The sequence below is a fragment of the Choloepus didactylus genome, chromosome 3 (assembly GCF_015220235.1).
Source record: "Choloepus didactylus isolate mChoDid1 chromosome 3, mChoDid1.pri, whole genome shotgun sequence".
Classification (NCBI taxonomy): Eukaryota; Metazoa; Chordata; class Mammalia; order Pilosa; family Megalonychidae; genus Choloepus; species Choloepus didactylus.
In genome coordinates, this window is record NC_051309.1 from 183,585,060 (window position 1) to 183,590,278 (window position 5,219).

At 39.0% G+C, this 5,219-nt stretch overlaps 1 pseudogene; it reads left to right on the forward strand.

Moving 5' to 3' along the window:
- Window positions 1-985: 985 nt before the first annotated feature.
- LOC119530585 lies at window positions 986-4,938 on the forward strand (annotated as a pseudogene).
- The last annotated feature ends 281 nt before the right edge of the window (window positions 4,939-5,219 follow it).

A 5,219-nucleotide genomic window follows, 5' to 3' on the forward strand; every position in this document is an offset into this window, starting at 1 on the left:
TGCTGACGTCAGCGCGCATGGACTCCTAAGCACGGAGCTTTAATGAGGACGCCCGGGTGAAAGAGTCAGGACGATCGACTGGCCAGGAAGGGGCTGCGGGGCATGCTGGGACTTGTGGTCTTCAGGTAGGAGGGACCGTAGCATAGGCGCGCGGCCCATTGGGAAATGTAGTCGCTGCACGTGAGGATGCCTGCATGCCACCTGGCACGTGGGGAAACCGGATTAGAGCAGGAGTGAACGACCGTCCAGGAGGAGTTGCTGAGATACGGGACTTTCAGATTTAAAACCGGAACTGTCTCCGGCAAACCGAAACGAGATGATGATCACCCAAATTAAAATCTATACATTGTTGGGTGTGGGCGTGTCAGGGCTCCAGAGTCTGCCTTTTACTCAGATTTTCTCTCTGGAGACTTGATATCCGACCTGTTGTAGAAGTGGTCCCCAAATATCGGACCCACATCAAAATTGTTCTACATATCCCTCTCCCGAGTTGCTGCAGAAGTGGGCTTCACCCAGCCAGGACATTACTGTTCATCTCAAGGGTGTTGGGAAAGCAGACTCTGTCAAAGAAAACCATATAGCAGGAGCTCAATAAATGTTCATTGAATGATTGGATGCTCTTGAAATATCGATCAAACAAGTGTAGGCTGCTGCAGAGAGAGAATATAGATATTCTTTATTCTATATGTATACGGGATCCTGCAATTCTAAATAAAATGTCCTGAGTACTCTGAGGTTCATAAGCTAAAACTGATTTGTTACAGTTATACTGGAAAAAAAGAAGGCTTTCTTGATACAATATCACTGTATTAGATAATTCAGAAAAGTATAAGCCATGGTCCCTACCATTAAAAAAATATAGCCTGGTACAATAGGACTAATAGTGTGAAACACTAGCGAGTACTTCAAGCTAATATTTAATAAAGTGCAAAATATCAACCCAAGAGTGCAGAGAAAAGGGGGGTTATGAAGAGTGAAGGGGTGCATGGAAAAGCAGGTTTGATGGCTGGATGAGCTTTTTTTAATGCATTTTTTTTATTTTGAAGTTTAACATATATACATGACAGTGATAACTTTCAAAGTATGATTTAACAAGTAGTTAGAGAGCAAATTTCAAAGAATGTCATGGGTCATAGTTCCAGAATTTCATCTAACATACACAAAGGAGTTAACTTTCGATGCACAGCTCAAGAAGCAGTTACACAGGAAATTTCAAAAATGGTTATGGGTTACAGTTCCACAGTTTCAGTTCTTTCCTAATTATGAAATAAAGGGCATATACAGAAAGGTGAAGACTTTCAAAGCACAATTCAACAAGTAGCTATAGAGCAAATTTCAAAGAATGTTATAGGTTACAGTTCCACCATGTCGTTTACTTCCTTCCAGCTAGTCCAACACCCCAGCATCTAAATATATATATATATATATATATATATATATATATATATATGTATATTCATATAAAGTTTCAATATTCATAGACCTCTCTTTAATCTTATTTTTTTGCTACCCCTTCCTCTCACTTAATCTCTTTCTCCTTCTTCAGGGGTATCTAGGCAGTGAACACACTAACTTGTTCATATTGAAAAGGGGTTTCGACAGTATGGAGAAGGGGGCTGCATCTGATTGTTGCCTCTGGGTTTTGGGACTTGTCTGGCACAGGAACACTCTCATGGATTTAAGTTTCTGAGAAATAAAAAAGTGAGTGACTCTTTTATAGAATCTCAGGTAGGGACCTAGGTATTTGGGGACTACTTTTGGTAAGGGCATGGCATACTGTGGCCATTTAGGATGTCTAGCTGGAGCTTGCATAAGAAAAACCTCCAGGAGAGCCTCTGGACTTTATTTGGGATCTCTCAGCCACTGTGACCTCAGCTTGTTACCTATCTTTCCCCCTTGTGATCACACAGCCATTTTCAATCCCTCATTGCCAGGGCCAGGCTCATTCCTGGGAGTCATGTCCCATGTCGCCATAGAGATTCATTGCCCTGGGAGTCATATCCCTCTTGGGGGGGTAGGGGAGGTTAATGAATTTATTTGCTGAGTTGGGCTTAGAGAGAGAAAGGCCACTCTAAGACACAAAAGTGGTTCCCTGGTGGTGCATCTTAGGCATAATTATAGGAAGGCTCAGACTCCCATTTACCACCATAAGTTTCACAAGAACAAGCCTCAAGTCAAGGGCCTGATTTATTAAGTAGCAGGGTCCTAATTTCACTTAATATATATTCGATCCCAAGATAAATGGTCAGTTTCTTATATTATCTTCACTTAGTTGTACAATCATCACCACTCTCAACTTTAAACAATTATCATAACATAAAATATCCCAGAGCTCTTATCAGCTGCAAGTTTGTGGTGCTAGTCTGTGGTTTACATGATTTTGAACAACCATTTACAAACATGTTCACCTTCAATGCATAACTGATACTTATAATCCCATTAGCAGACCATAGTCATATCTGACCATTCCCACACCATTAAATTCACCTTCATTATCATATCTGTACATATTAAATTATCATTTCTCCTTCACTAGCTTCTATTTCTAAATCCCCTATATTCTACATTATAAGACACTCATTTTACATTTTTCAGAGTTCACAATAGTAGTAACATAAAACATCTCTTCTCTCAGCATTACGTCTTCAAGTTTCATCCATGTTGTCGTATATTTCAGACCTCGTTCTTCTTACTGCTGTGTAGTATTCCATCTTATGTATATATCACATTTTGTTCATCCACTCATCTGATGAAGAACATTTGAATTGTTGCCATTTCTTGGCAATTGTTAACAATGCCTCTGTGAACATTGGTGTGCAAATATCTGTTCATGTCACTGCTTTAAGATCTTCTGGTGTATACCAAGAAGTAAAATTGCTGAATCGTAGGATAACTTGATATCTCATTTTCTGAGGAACTGCCAAACTGTTTTCCACAATGGCTGAACCATTATACAGTCCCACCAGCAATGAATTAGAGTTTCAATTTCTCCACATCCCCTCCAACATTTGTAGTTTCCTGTTTGTTTAATGGCAGCTGTTCCTATTGGTGTGACATGATATCTCGTTGTGGTCTTGATTTGCATCTCCCTAATAGCTAGTGAAGAGCAACATTTTTTCATGTGTTTTTAGCCATTTGTATTTCCTCTTAGGAGAAATGTCTTTTCATATCTTTTGCCCATTTTATAAATTGGGCTATTTGTGCTATTATCATTGAGTTGTAGGATTTCTTTATATATGCAAGATATCAGTCTATTATCAGATACATGGTTTCCAAATATCTTCTCTTATTGCAGTGGCTGCCCTTCACCTTGATGACAGTTTCCTTTGTGACACAGAAGCTTTTAATTTTGAGGAGTTCCCATTTATCTATTTTTTCTTCTGTTGCCTGTGCTTTGGATGGAAGGTTTGAGAAGCTACCTCCTAATACTAGGTCTTGAAGATGTTTCCCTGCGTTATCTTCTAGGAGTTTTATGGTACTGTCTCTTATATTGAGGAATTTGATCCACTTTGAGATGATTTTGGTGTAGGGTGTAAGGTAGGGGTCCTCTTTGATTCTTTTACATATGGATATCCAGTTCTCCTAGCCCCATTTTTTGAAGACACTGTTCTGTCCCAGGTTAGTGGATTTCAGGGCCTTCTCAAAAATCAGCTGACTGTAGATCTGGGGGTCTATTTCCAAATTCTCAACTTGATTCTATTGATCAATATGTCTATCTTTTGCCAATACCATGCTGTTTTGACTACTATGGCTTTATAATAGGCTTCCAAGCCAGGAAGTGTAAGTCCTCCCACTTCATTTTTATTTTTTTAGAATGTTTTTAGCAATTCAAGGCCCTTTCTCTTCCAAATAAATTTGATAAGCAGCTTTTCCATGTCTGCAAAATAGGTTGTTGGAACTTTGGTTGGAATTGCATTGAATCTGTAGATCAATTTGGGTAGGATTGGCATCTTAACAATGTTTAGCCTTCCAATCCATGAACATGGAATATCTTTCCATCCCTTTAGGTCCCCTTTTATTTCTTTTAGTAAAGTTATGTAATTTTTTGTACAGAGGTCTTTCACACTCTTGGTTAAGTTTATTCCTAAGTACTTGATTTTTTTAGTTGCGATTGTGAATGGAATCTTTTTCTTGAATGTCTCTCCAGTTTGGTCATTTCTAGTGTATAGGGAACATTACTGACTCACGTGCATTAATCTTGTATCCTTCCACTTTGTTGAATTTTTTTATTAGCTAAGGTAGCTGTGTCTTTGATTTCTCAGGATTTTCTAAATATAAGATCATATCATGGTAGTGGAGCCTTTTGGCTGTATGTGTCTGAGGATCCGCAGTAGGAGTCACAGACGGTTTGTTGAGCCTGTTAGTTCCTGTGGCTGAGACTCTACACTACCGCCGTGTCCCACTATCTGTGCCTCCCAAACACGTCTCTGTTCATGAGGAATGTGGCCGAAGACACCAGGTCTGAAGATTTACGTTGTGAATTTGGTTGTTAGGGTCCTATAGTTGATGTGTATGTTCCGCTTGATTTCTACACTTGTCCAAGAGGATTTGCTTATGTTCAATTTGAGGATGTTCATGATGCTGAAGATGCGTTACATAATTTCGACAGAAAATGGATTTGTAGACATCAAATTGAAATCCAGTTTGCACAGGAGGATCGGAAGACACCAAATCAAATGAAAGGCAAGGAAGGAAGGAACATATACAGTTCTTCTCACCAAGATGATTATGACAGATATAGACGTTCTAGAAGTCAAAGTTATGAAAGGAGGCAATCAAGAAGTTGGTCTTTTGATTACAACTACAGAATATCTCATAATCCTAGAAACAGACAGACTGGAAGACCACGGTAGCAGAAGCCATTCCAACAATGATAGAGCAAACTGCAGCTGGAATACCCGGTACAGTTCCGCTAACGACACTTCAAGAAAGATCTGAGAAAATGGAAAAAGAACCAAAGCAGGGCAGTTCAAGTGACTAAAGGGTGGATGGAAGGTGCTGCAGTATGAATATGGTACGAGTATTTTGACTCTGGTCTGAAAAGATTAAAAAATGTTATCAAAAACTGTATGGAATAATTGAAGTCCCTTCAAGTTTGAAAGTAAGCATTTTAGGACAAATAAAAGGAAATTCAACTTTGTACTTGTGGAAACTAATCTCTAAATATGAATAGGTTTATATTGACTCATGGGTAATAGGGCCATAATAAATTATTGAAA